Source organism: Malus sylvestris, chromosome 15 (assembly GCF_916048215.2).
Source record: "Malus sylvestris chromosome 15, drMalSylv7.2, whole genome shotgun sequence".
NCBI classification, from domain to species: domain Eukaryota; kingdom Viridiplantae; phylum Streptophyta; class Magnoliopsida; order Rosales; family Rosaceae; genus Malus; species Malus sylvestris.
Window position 1 is genome coordinate 21,874,472 of NC_062274.1, and position 14,813 is coordinate 21,889,284.

At 38.2% G+C, this 14,813-nt stretch overlaps 1 pseudogene; it reads left to right on the forward strand.

Moving 5' to 3' along the window:
* Window positions 1-7,708: 7,708 nt before the first annotated feature.
* Window positions 7,709-13,554, forward strand: LOC126604809 (late embryogenesis abundant protein At3g53040-like; annotated as a pseudogene).
* Window positions 13,555-14,813: the final 1,259 nt, after the last annotated feature.

Genomic DNA, 14,813 nt, shown 5'->3' on the forward strand with positions numbered 1-14,813 from the left:
AACCCAGGCCGTGGTTTCTGATTTCTTTTGTTTCCCTTTTTTTTTATTCAATTCATATATAATTCAATTTGATGCATATGCAATTCAATAATTTTAATGCATGTACATATATTTCATGGCAAATATCAAATTCACATAATTCAACAATTATGAATATAATGCATACACAATTTATGTAAAATTTAAAATTCGAAAAACGTAAAGTTGGGTCATGCATTATGGTGAATGTTCATGCTATCAGGGCTGCAAAAATATCGAGATAAAAACCGTTGTTTTGAAAAAACCTAATTGTATGATGATATGGATAAACTGGTTTGATACAGAAAATCTCCTTGTCAAATTCCTAAGCACAGTGGTAGGAGCGTGCTGATAACGTATTGTAGCCTATTTTATCTGACAAGAGGAAAGGGGCCAGCGGCAAGGAGAAGAGATATTTGAGAGAGATATATTTGTAGAATTGTAGGGGAATGTGTGTGTTATCCCTCCTACATAGTGCATTTATTTATACTAGTAAATGAGAGAAGAAATTCCTTCATCCCCAAGGAATACAAGTTGTAATAGGAAATGATAACTAGAATCAAATCTAATCTAGGATTTACACAATCACACTTAAACTAGAAAAGTTTACAACAAAATTTAATTTATGAACACCATAAAATTGTTAAAAAAAAAAGAGAAAAAAAAAAGAGACATTTAATACATATGGTAGCATTCAATAGAATCTAAGAACTAAAATCAATTTTTTGTTGCAATCCTGTTGGAATAGGAATTTGATTGTGTAAATCCTAGTAGATATGAGAATGTATCTTATATTCCTATTAGGAGTATATTACCTATTAAATATTGTAATCCTAAAGGGAAAGGTTTTTACCTATCCTACTACTATAAATGGAGGCACAATGAGGTGGAATAACACACACCCACAATTATACATCTCTCTCTTTCTCTCTATCTACGTCGTACCCCTCTCTCTCTTGGGCCTCCATAATTGTTCAGTAAATTATGCCTACAACACGTTATTAGCACGCTCTTGACGCTGCGCTAAAGAAAATTTGATCTTTAATATGGGGAGTATTACGTTTTAATCATTCTTTTTATGATTAATTTATTATTTTGAATTGATCTACATGTTATTGATTCAATTTAATTTTTTTCTATGTTGAATGTGATACGACGCATTGAAGATGCAATTCCGGCTTTCTGAGAAGATCTTCTACAAATTCAAAGGCTTTTGTTGTTTTCTGCCAATCAGGTACGCTTAAAATAAAGTAAGATATTTGAAACAACCTCGAAGCATGAAAACATTCCTCATGATGCATGAACCCCCTATGTTTATATCTTCCTTCCGATATTTATATATATTGTATATGTTCGTATATTTGTCAATATATATATTTGTTTCATGCATATATGCTATGTGGAATTGTGAGTCAAAGAATCGAAAATAATTTAGAAGCAAATCTAGGGTTTGTAAAACCCTACATATGTCGGAAAAAAAAAAAACCAAAGGTTTGGGCACCGTGTGGCACCACCGCTATAGCACCCATCGTGACACCATGGACCAAAGCTGGCATGAAGCCCAGACTAATGGACCACACGACAACACCCATTGGGTTTGCTGCATTGACCTAAACAACCCAGGCCTTAGGCCTGCTTAGATTTCTAGGGCCCGAAGACCCTCAAACTCATCCAAGATAACCTGCAACCTTTTTCTTGGCCCATTGTCCCATGGTTTGTACCTGCTTGTAGCAACCTTTAGCCTATTGGGTTGTGTCACGCACCACGGCCGCTCCTCGTAGGGTTGAAGCCTGCCCCAACCCGGAGCCTCAGTTAGGCTTCCCGCGTAAACCTACAAGCTAGCATGTTAATGGGCCTACTCTCATGCCCAATCCCTAGTCCACACGCCAGTAGCCATTGCTACTAGGCTCCTAGACTTGGCTCGTGGCCTAAAAGACCACCCCATGGCCTGCAACTCACTCTCATGGCCTTTTAAGGCCCTGCCTTTTACTCAAGGCACTTGCCCCAATTTTTGGACTATGGTATTTTTGACCTAATGCTATTATTTAGCATTCTAAATAATTTTAACATGCATGTTAATATTATTTTTGCTTCTACAATCGACCCCGTTTGGTCCCGATTTATTGAATTAATTAAAAGTGACCTGCAGTCCATTAATTTGATAATGAATCCAAAATTATTGACCTGAAGATCACTTTTGGACATTAACAATTCAATAATTTATTTTTATACTTTGAACCGTCACATACTTTCGTAGTAACGAAGCTTTCACACTTGAGTTCCTGAAGAAACTCAAATCCACTACACTAAGTTAGTATATTGCATTCTATGTTTCTTGCAGGAACCTTTTTTTTATGAACTAAATGTTCATAAACTAAATTGAACCTGTAGTTTCAAATTTAGTGCCTTTGAAACCTGAAGTTTTCATAAAACAATACACCCATGAAAACCCGACGTTTTTCATGAAAACCATGTCTTAGAACTCAAATGTTCTAACTTTGATGCTTATGGATGATTAATTCCCATAGCACCAATCACAATCTTGTTCCTTCCAATTCAGTGGATTGTCAAACCGTCACAACTTCGATTTCCTGATTTGAACATTTCTAATAAAAACCGCCTTATGTGGGGTACAAGACGTGAATCTCCACTTGACTATCAAGAAGCTGAGAAACCATTGAAGCCAACAATGGCATGGAAGAGCTGAATAAGCCTCCGCCATGATCTGCATTCAAGTACTTATGCTCAAAGCATTACAAATGGAAATACCTCCCGATCGAGGATTCCATGGCTATTTGGCTCGCTCCTACGGATTGTCTAATCATGAAAAACATTGCCTGAAGCACATCATGATTACGTCCATGAATGAGTACAATTCTGAAGTTTATAAATCTGATTGAATATTGACTAGAGAATACTTTTCTCGTCCTTCCATGTTTCTAACTCGCCCCTGAAGCAGCAGTATAGAAAGCGAAAGCTTACCAAATTTGCGAATCTGATTACTGCCACAAACATATGGTAGAATCAAGGCCTGCCAAGGTGTGGCATCATGCCCAAAGCATGCTCCTTGGCCCCTAAGACCTAAAACTTCAAGAATAAGGGAAAATATTCCCGAACCTTAACCCTGCAGAATCTATTTCTGTCTCAATGGAATAGACCATTGGTTATGCACCTATTCGTGCTCCTACCAATGTTGTTAAAGAGTACCATTCTCGTAGTCAATACGTGAGACTAATTTTGCTCCACCAAACACCGTTGGAAGAACAAAATTTTGACATGGATGGCCTTGTTGGCCGAATCCCCTTAGTAAACCATTTACTTTGTGAACATTTTTTGGATTCACATTTGGTGTATGTTTTACTTATGGATAATCTTATTGATATTGTCATCGAATATGAGTTAATTGAATCATGTTTCTCCATACATGTGATCGATTCAATTAAACACGTGATTAGGTAGGAATGTGGGAAAGTTAGTTGTTTGGATGAATGCGTACTACGCACACTAACTTTACACCTAAATCACATCTCTAACAACGACTTCAGGTCTATCCAACCTGATTAAGAGCATTGGCATTCTCCTTGTTGTATGAATGGTACTGAACACCATTTAAGGGACCTTAAATTCTCCCTGACGTTGAGTTTTTAAGGATATTCGAGATGACAATGATCATAAATGAACCATTGAAGAAAATAGAGTGAAATATCTTTGCACCACCTCCAAAAATGAGCTTGAAGCTTTAATTTAGGGCTAATAGGTTGTCCCCTAACTAGGGCACACACCATATGTGGCCGGCTTGGAGCTGGGTGATTGAGCAGTTTACTTGCTTTGGCATGACCTTTTGGGACACTTAGGTCGAACAATAATGTTACAACGCATCTCCTTACCCGAAGTAAGGACCTTGTGCTTACACGCACACTTTGCCAAGCATGCTTATTAGGGAAATTGATTTTCTACATCATTCCTCACAAAGATACGACACGACTCTCTTTTCACAGTGGATTCAAGGGAATATATGTAGACTAATCCAAGCAAAATGCGGACCATATAAATACTTATGGTTTTGGTTGATGAATTGACAAACTAGTCACATGTTTATCCATACACATTACTGTTAAACCTCTTGGCCGATTAAGGGTTCACCACCCTACTTATCCCATAAGGTCTGGGAAACTGGATAATGCCGGAGAGTTTATATCGATAGTTTTCGATAAAGTATTGCATGTCGTTTTGGGTTTATAATTGAACATCGAATTCCCATAATTCACCCCAAATAGCCTCGCCTAGTGATCATAAAGCTCAATTTAAAATGATCGTCCGAATTTTGGTAAACGTACCAAGTTTTCGATTTCTATATAGAGCTATGCAATCCTTGTACGCAGTTATGTTGGTCTGCCTTGAGGCCCATTGCCACCCAACATATATGACGTTATAGTTGGTTACTGGGTACGAACCTGACGATTTTCGTATTTACGCATTTGGGTGTGCATTCCATATGCCAAGTTGTGCCGCCGCAACATACCACCATGGGTCCTCAAAGAAGGATGTGTATCTTTTGTCAATCATGATTCTCCTTCACACTAGCTCTCTTAGAGCCCTTGCACGCGATCTCTTTACCGTTCATTTGCAAGTTGTCACTTTAATGAGACAGTCTTCCTGCCGTTAGGGGGAGATAAGAACGTTAACGTTCTTGGAGAACGGCGTGAATTTGCGTGGACGTTGCCCATTATGTCTCATCTCGATCTCTATACTACACAATTGTGATAAGTAAGTGCGATGAATTCTAGTTTTCAAAATGTTACTCCAGACACATTCCTCTGATCTAGCTAAAGTGACGAGATCATATATCAGCTACAAACATGCCTGCAAGGATAGACGTACTTAACGGACGTCGAGTCAACATCCTTGGAGGGTATGCCACCCTTGTTGAATGGTTTGGATGCCCCTGTTGGACAGTTCGGTATACCAGCGGATAACCAATCAATCTGTCTTGGCTTGGAGCACGACAGATCATTCGGTTCGTAGGATTCACTTCCCTGGAAGAGGAAGACACGGCACAACAATGAATCTAAACTTGATCGCTGTCTCAATTTCCATCTCATGAGATTAATCCAGATTTCTCCTGAAACTTAAAGTTCTTGGTCCAGTATACTATTTTGGATGAGCTAAATGGAATTGAACTGAGATTATCATTGATGATGTTTTCACTTATATGGTAGCTATCGACATAAATGAAAAGCGACGATATCGAACTATGTTCCGTTGATTAAGTGACAATGTGGAACTGATTGGACAACTAAAGTTACAATCCAGGTCAAATTCCTTACCAAAGTGTGTATTGGAACTGTCTTTCCTACACTGCCCAAGGTAACCCTGTTGTGTTACAAGTGGGAAAGGAAACGTTATGAGATGAATGAAATATTGCGATATGATGCACGTCTTACGGCGCAAGGTTTCTCTCAAAACATCCTGTGATTGATAGCAACATTATGAAATGTGGATTAGTGTTTTCTCTATGGGGATATAGATACAAAGATTTACATGTAAGTTCTTGAAGAATTACATGGACTAGTTTAAATAGTTCCAAAACCACGGAACACTTTTTTAACTTGTTTTGAGGCATTCACTACAATCTGACGGAAATGGTATACCCGTCTAAGTGATTATTTGATCAGTCAAGGATATGAATTATGCCCTTGTGTGTTAAACTATGAAGTCTTATTCCAAATTACTAGAGTTACAGTTTATGTCGTTAACATGAACCTCACTAAGACTCCGGAAGAGCTTGAGAAAACTGCCTCGCACCTGAACATGAAATTTGAGATGAAAGATCTTGGGAAAACTCGTTTATGCCTTGACCTGAAGTTGAAGCATTGTTCCGACGGTATTTTGGTCTACCAGTCGAACTGCACCTCGAACATGTCACCCTTGAGTATACCTTTGATCGTCCATACGTTATATGCAAATGAGATCCTTGAAGAGATTATGGAATCTGAAATTCCATATCTAAAGTTCAACTTTACGCTTCGTTGTGCTTAGCTTATTGTATTTAGACAGGACATCTCATTCGCTGTTGATCTTGGTAAAGATGCATTACCGCGCCTACACGCAACCACTGAATTGGTATTAAAAATGTACCCTGAAGGTACTACATGGGCAAATCCCAATGCATCCAAACGGATCCAACCCTTCTGATCCTCGAAATGATGCTTGCCTTGTTTGTTATGCTGACGCAGGTTACTTATCAAACCCGCACAAGGCAAAATCCCCAAATGGTTATGTTTTTACCGTTAAGGATGTCGCAATATCTTGAAGGTCCACGATATGACCTTAGTTGTGAAATCTTCGAATCATTCCAAGACTCACCTTACTTTACTATGCCATAAGTGAGACATGGTTAGGAGTTCTTGTTGAGCATATTTGAAGTACTTGATGTGTTTTCATCCATCGTTGAGTCCCAACGACGATCCATGAAGATTATGCCGCATGTATCCACCCGACCAAGCCATGATACATCAACAAAGTCAACGCCAAGACATATTGCATCCACATCTACATCAGCAAAGCATCGGGAGATTGAAGACATGCAAGCCGATCCCAGACAACCTTGCCGACCTCTACACGACGTCACTGCCAAAGTCAACCTTTAAGAAGCTTGTCCGAGAAATTGGTATGCCTAATTATCATACTCAATGCTTATAGTTCTCATTTGGAAGTTATGTCAAACTCAGGGGGAGTATCCAAAAGTATTCTCACTTGATCTTAATGTACTCTTTTTCCCTACGATTAGGAGCATTTTTTCCACTGGGTTTTTGCTACCTAACTAGATTTTAACGAGGCACCTATCCTGGGCTGATCATACCCTTGTGAGCTATTCTACTTGTGTCCAAAAGACGTATAGTTTTGACTTAATGCAACTTCTCATGTTTCTCCTTAGACTATGGGTTTTTCCCTACCTTGGGTTTTACCATAGCGAGGTTTTGTGAGTTTTACTTTTTATGCATTCTTCCGTTGATTTGAGACTCGCATTCACTCATTGTGCCGACGACTTCATCAACTATACTTGCTTCATCACTGAAGACCTGATGCGCCATTTACTTGAGTATTTACACCTCAATGGGGAGTGTTGCAGTTCTATTGGAATAGAAATGTGATTGTGTAAATCCTAATAGATATAGGAATGTATCTTATATTCCTATTAGGAGTAGATTACTTATTAAATGTTGTAATCCTAAAGGGAAAGGTTTTTAACTATCCTACTACTATAAATAAAGGCACAATGGGGTGGAATAACACACACCCACAATTACACATCTCTCTCTTTCTCTCTATCTATGCCATACTCCTCTCTCTCTTAGGCATCCATAATTGTTCAATAAATTATGCCTACAACATTTTTAATTTTGTATAAGACATTTTTTAAAACTTCATCTTATTTAAAGATTAAAATCTAACTTTCTAAATAAAATTCCCCATTCCCTTTAAAAGTAGAATTTTTGTGGCTAAACTATTAAAACGTGGTAACTGGTCATGGTATTTTCCTAAATGGAAAGTTGAACGCGAAATGCGGCCACACAGGCTAGACAAAGAAACACATGGAGGGAAGGAAGTGGCATTACCTCATTCCGTAACGGTCTGAATAATTGCCACGTTGATCCGAAACGCGCCACGTTGAGAAACTGTTTGATCGATGGACGCCTAAACTTCTCTCTCCGACTTAATTTCCCCATCAGAAGAAGCAGTAGCGGCGGCGGCGATCATCGTCAAACGCATATTTACATACACCTCGTCTGAATACAATAAGCTCTTCAATAATCTCACACTTCCAGTAACATTTCAAAATATTCTTACTAACCCACAAATATTCAGTGCTCAAGAGTGAAAATCCGATCAAAAAAGAAAGGAAAAAGATTGGTGATCATGGGGAAAAAGACAATGTTTTTAATGGCGGCGATGCTGTAGATGAGTATGGCAGCTGGAAGTTGTGTTAGAATTCCTCTGCCCCACATCGGCTAGAAGACTTGAGAACAAGCCCTTTGAATAAAATTACCCCACTCTAACTATCATCGAGGCATTTTGTGATAAAACCCTACACCTGAAGATTGTGCAGGTGGTTAAGTGGGGATAGTATCGGTGTTGTTGGAGTGGGCTCTCGGCCCATCGACCTGAAAAAATTTCACATGGTATCAGAGCCAGGGGACGGGCATGTACTGCCACTTGAACAGGTGGGTCCCCTTTGACCCCGCGTTAATGGGTGAGCCTCGACTTAGCTCCACGTAGGCCAAGAGATGAACGGGTGAGCCCCAGCTTGGCTCCACATGGTTGCCGATGTATGGAACTTCACGTTGGCTAGAAGGCTTGAGACCTTTGGCCCACATCGGCTAGAAGGCTTGAGACCTTTGGCCACTAGCCTCGCCTTGTATCTATCAATTGTTCCATCTGCCTTATGTTTAATAGTGAACACCCACTTGCACCCCACTGATTTCTTTCCTTTGGGAAGTGGGACCACACTCCATGTATTATTCTTTTGTAGTGCTTCCATTTCAACTTGCATTGCTTCTGTCCATTTCAAACTATGTCTTTACTCATCGACTTTCACCAAAATACTGTGTATTTGTTCAGCAAATGGAAACCATCAAAATACCCACTAGAGTGGAGGAAGCTTTGAATGATTAGAAATGGACAGAAGCAATGCAAGTTGAAATGGAAACACTACAAAAGAATAATACATGGAGTGTGGTACCACTTCCCAAAGGAAAGAAATCAGTGGGGTGCAAGTGGGTGTTCACTATTAAACATAAGGTAGATGGAACAATTGATAGACACAAGGCGAGGCTAGTGGCCAAAGGTTTTACCCAAACCTTTGAGGTTGATTATCAGGAGACTTTTGCTCCTGTTGCAAAGTTGAATACCATTAGAGTTTTATTATCTCGTGATGCGAACCATGATTGGCCTATAAGACAGTTTGATGTCAAAAATGTTTTTCTACATGGTGATTTGGAAGAAGAGGTGTGCATGGATATTCCACAAGGTTATGGCGCTGCGAACTCCAGTGGGAAAGTGTGTAGACTTCGGAAGGCACTATATGGCCTTAAACAGTCACCCAGAGCGTGGTTTAGGCGATTCACCTAGGCGATGAAGAAGTATGGTATCAGAGCTAGGGGACGAGCCTGTACTGCCACGTGAATGGGTAGGTCCCCTTCGATCCCACGTGAACGGGTGAGCCTCGACTTGGCTCCACGTAGGCCAAGAGATGAACAGATGAGCCCCATCTTGGCTCCACATGGTTGCCAATGTGTGGAACTTCACGTGTGACCCATAAAATGGGGTCTCATGTGCGGGGGAGTGTTAGAATTCCTCTACCCCATATCGATTAGAAGGCCTGAGAACAAGCCCTTTAAATAGAATTACCCCACTCTAACTATCATCGAGGCCTTTTGTGATAAAACCCCATACTTGAGGATTGTGCAGGTGGTTAAGTGGGGACAGTATCGGTGTTGTTGGAGTGGGCCCTCAGCTTGTTGACCTGAAAAAATTCCACAAGTTGGAGTGAGGATTCTGCTGTGGACAAAGCCGGGGACAATTTGAACTTTGCAGCTGGGAATGCCAAACACCAAGTTCACGAGACCGCCCGAGATGCCAAGGAAACCACCGAATTGTGGGTTGGTTAGGCCTTTGGCAAAATCACAGAGTAATCTTTTTCTTATTTTGTTTTCAACTTTTAATTTCCTTCCTAATGCATTTTATTTAGCCAGATATACATAAATGAAAATTGTCACAAAATTTTAAGAAGAAAAATGAAACTCACTAAGATTTTATCTTTTACTTATTTTTAACTATTAAAAATAAAAAGAGCTCGCGAAAAATTCGAAAGAAAATACAAAGTCATTAACTAAAACGGAAATAGAGGGATTTGAACCCTCAGTACGAAAAACTCGTACAACGGATTAGCAATCCGACGCTTTTCCACTCAGCCGTCTCTCCTCCCAATTGAAGAGGGAAATGAACACTTTGAGAAGACACTGTTTTACTCTTTACATATAAGTCATTGCTCCTTTCGTGACGATGCAGTATCATTTTATTCATTTCCTTCATAATCATCTAAAGATTATCTCTGGAAAAAAATCATTTCATTTAATCATTCTCATTCTTATGAATTCAACAAGTTGACAATTTATCATGAAGATGTTAATTAGTACCGTAATGTTGATTTGACTCACACTTACTACAAATGAATAAACAATCGAATCCATTTTTTCATGAGATGATTCTTAGATGATGAATGAACAGTTTCTCTAATAACATTTATACAATAATAATGTCGTTATTATTGAAGGATGAATGGCTCACTCACAAGTATTATCCTTGAAGGAAATACTAATTAAAGTGATGTATGTTTAGTAGTGTTCTAGTTCTGCTCAGTTTTCTATGCTAATATAGTCTTACAAACTATTACTCACTTTTTTTTGGTTGGTGATAGATCGATGCTCATATTATTACTTTGGCAAAACATGTAAACAATGTTTGATATATTTTAGGGAACTTTAACGAAAAGCACCTGGTACTGTTCACTTTAACGAAAAACCACATTTTTACACTAAAAAGTCAATTCTGGTACTATTCACTTTACCCTTTATTTTGTCCTTATCATTAAAACTCAAAGTTTTCAAACCATTTTCATTAGTTTTCCTTATATTTTATACTACTTGAGCTACTTTTGCGCGCCACTGCATGCATTTTTGTGTGGTTATTTTCCCAAATTTATAGATATCTGGTGCAACTAGTGTTTAAAATATTGGTATTGGTGGAAATATCGATAGAAAAATTTGTGAAAATATTGATGGATATATCGTATATCGATATCGATATCGATTGCCTTCGATGGAAATGATAGAAATTTGTTCAAAAACATGGAAATTTAAAATTATTTTTTAGGGAATGTCATATGAAACCACAACACACGTATGAATCAAGAATTAATGATTGAATACTGTGTAAACAATAAATATGTGATATGTGAGAAGAAAAACTTCATTCTAATGACAAGTAATAAGATAAAGCATTTCACTAGAAAGAATAAAATATACATAACTTAATTGAAATTTTCGTCATGAAAGTAGTACAAGTTTTATTGAAGTAAACTAATACCATAAAAAAAAATTTAAAAATAAATAATACATAGGCTCATGGATATTTCCTGCAAACTTTCTGAAAATTGTCTGCAAACACTGGATATTTTCTGAAAATATAAAAAAGATCGAGGAAATCAACTGATTTCCGGAAATATAGTGGATATGAGATGAAGTTTAGACTTCACCCCCCCCCCTCTCTTTCCATATCGTTCCCTTAATTTTTTGATATTTCCGTGGAAATATCGAGCATATGCACCATATTTCAAACATTGGGTGCAACAATATTTCATTTGTTCATATAGTTTTTATATATGCTGACTCATTTGGGACCTCGTCTATTTACAACAAGAAAATTCAAATTCAATGTTATGCATCAAATTAGTTGGTCACCAAATGTCAGTATAATAAATATCTTATGGTTTATTTTTCACAGTAGATTAGGAAAACACTCGCGGAATTTGAGGTTTTATACGAAACTACCGTAAGAGCTCAATTGATTTGTGAAATTCTTTTGGTGCCGTTCCCCTATACAAATTCAGTTTTTATCTTCTTCTTTTTTCTGTAGGACTGATCAGTTTGAAGGGTTTTTAAAGTGTAATGTATCAAAAGCCCTTGTTTTAATAGCGCTGTTCGCATATGGTGACTTATGTAGATCCGAGAATTTACTTAACCTCAATTGCATGAGGTTGGTCAATGAGTCCGTTTTGATGGTTATTAGGAAGTGTTTTTTTGGGTCAACTATTAGGCTGAGTTTTAAGTATTTATATAAGGCGAAATGTCTTCGATTTAGGCCAAGTGCATAATATACCAGGTATATTGATCTATTGGGCCTCTTTGCTAACAGCTCAAGCTCTGAGCCTGCGTACATGTGTGAATAGTTGTTGATTATTGATAAGTTGTGTGATATGGTGCTGTTCAGGGGGCTTGGATTTAGCCAAGGTAATGCAAAAGATGCAGCTAACAATGTGATGGAAAAAGCTGGGGATGCAGCATCTACGGCCACAGATAGATTTAGAACAAGCACATTTGGAACACGTAATTATCAATTTACCATATTGTTTTCTCAGATGAAGTACTTAATTAGTCAATAAATAGTTCTTCAAACAAGTATAATTGATTTTATGCTTCTGGGTTTTACCTTCTGTTCTCCCTAAATGGATCATCATACTGTTCCCTGATTTTGCAAATGGCAGCGGATGCAGGAAAGTTTTGTTGACAGCTTTGACTCATCTATAAGAATGCCTAACGATAAGGTTGACAATGCCAAAGATACGGTGAGAGGAGCAATGGATTCAGGAATGGAGGGAGTAGCAAATGCCTATGGTGAGGCAAAAGATACAATGAATAAGGGTGTGGGTGCCGCTTCTGATAAGGCTCGTGAAGCAGTGGAGTATGGAAAAGAAACAGCTGTCAATGCATATAATACTGATAAAGTTGACAATGCCAAAGAGACAGTAAGAGGGGCAGTAGGATGTGGAGTGGACAGAGCAGCAAATGCCTATGGTGATGCAAAAAATACAATGAATAGTGCTATGGGTTTGGTTTCTGATAAGACCAATGATGCAATGGAGTATGGAAAAGAAAGAGCCGCCGATGCATATAATACCAATAGAGTTGAGAATGCTAAAGAGACAGTGAAAGGGGCATTAGGTTCGGGAATGGATAAACCCACAAATGCCTATGGAGAAGCAAAGAATACAATGAATAGGGCTATGGACACAGCTTCTGATAAGGCTAATGGTGCAGTGGAGTATGGAAAAGAAACAGCTTCCAATGCATATAGTAGCGATAGACTCGATAATGCCAAAGAGACGGCGAAAGGGGCAATGGGTTCCAAGACGGACAGAGCAGCAAATGCCTACGGTGAAGCAAAGAATACAGTGAATCGGGCAATGGATATGGCGTCTGACAAGACTAATGATGCAATGGAATATGGTAAAGAAAGAACTGCCAATACATATGATGGAGCCAAAGAGACGATGAACATGGCCTCAGATAAGGCCTATGATGCCAAAGAAAAGGTGGCGGGAGGAGTTGATTATGGAAGGGAAAGAGCAGTGAACTCTTATGATGAAGCAAAACAAAAGGTTGGGGAGTCATACGTGTCTGCTAAGGATAGTATGACTTCACATGCCAAGGATAACTATGAGGCTGCCAAGGGAGGAATCGATTATGGAAGGGAAAGAGCAGCGGATGCATATGATGAAGCCCAACAAAAGGTTGGGGAGTCGTACGCGTCTGCTAAGGATAGTATGACTTCAAGTGCAAGGCAGAACTATGAGGCTGCAAAGGTGACCGCCTCGCAAGCTGCTGGTGATCTTGGGGCTACGATGAGGAATGCAGGTTCGGGGCAGTAAGGAATTGATTAATTTTCCGCTGGCTGATTCCATGAAGCCATCTGTGATCAATATATATGTTTTTTCTTAGGAGCTAGGAAAATGTTGGGAGTTTTGTGGTGAGTTATATATGTTTCTTGTTTTCTCATACTCTGCCTTTTAGAGTACGTGTATTATTCTAAAATCAATTTTGATCCTGTATGCATCCGAGGAACTTGAGTTTTGTGTCTTTATATATCATGTAGATTCTCTTATTAACATGCAAGGTCATTTGTCTCCTCAATTTTCTCCTCGATGTAGGATTCATAACAAGATAGGTTCTTCGAAGTCCCGAGTCTAAGTGGCTAGATCAGTGTCTTCCCATCTGTCTCCGGTTTAAGTTTGAATTTCTTTACGCGTAGTTAGTGACTTGGAATGTATATAAAATAGGAATTAATATATTTTATATACGTAGTTAGTGACTTGGAATGAATGTATTTTATAGTAGACAAGCATATGTATATTTGCGTACAGCAACATTAAATAACATGGGGCATAGTATGTATATTTTTTTCCCCAATATTTATGGCCTCCCTATACTCCCTAGTAAGTCTTCATCTCTCTGATTCATGCATGTGCTAGCTTTTCTTGTTTGTCTTCCATATTATTATAGTCAGCATATTCTGGATAAGGTAGAGAGGGGAGTTTCGAGCTCATGACTTCATGTGTTAAAATAAATACTCTTAATGATGAGCTACAAGGCTTTTACACTCAGAACACTCAAAGAAGTTTTGACCAGGTCTTTCTAGGAAGGTTTTTAAGTATATAAATTCCTAGTGTAACTAAGTGATGTATTATATATAATACGAAATGGACAACTGGCTAATTAGTATATCTTTGGTTGCAAACTTGCGGTCGATAAATAGGAAAGATATTAGGGAGATGTGTGGCCATGTGATAAGAAAGATACTAGCTGTGGAGATGTGTGACTATGATACAAAAAATACCAAGGGGATCAGAATTTTTGTACCGCAATTCCAATTAAGCTTCTGAAAAAATAATATGAATTTATCCAAAATTAAGTTTGTAATATAAATACAATTTATGCTGGATATTAATCTTTGCCTAGCACTAGATGTAATCGTTCCAAGAAACCCCTTCCTTCTCTCCATGTCATTTGATCTTTCACCATGTTTGATAATAATTTAAGAGATTTAAGGGCTTATGTTTGATAATCAATTCATTTATAATTTTTAGTTTTTATTTTTGAGCTATAGATGAAGAAGTACATGAAAAATGAGTGATACACATAGAAGTACATGAAAAAAAAAAATTGAATGATACACCT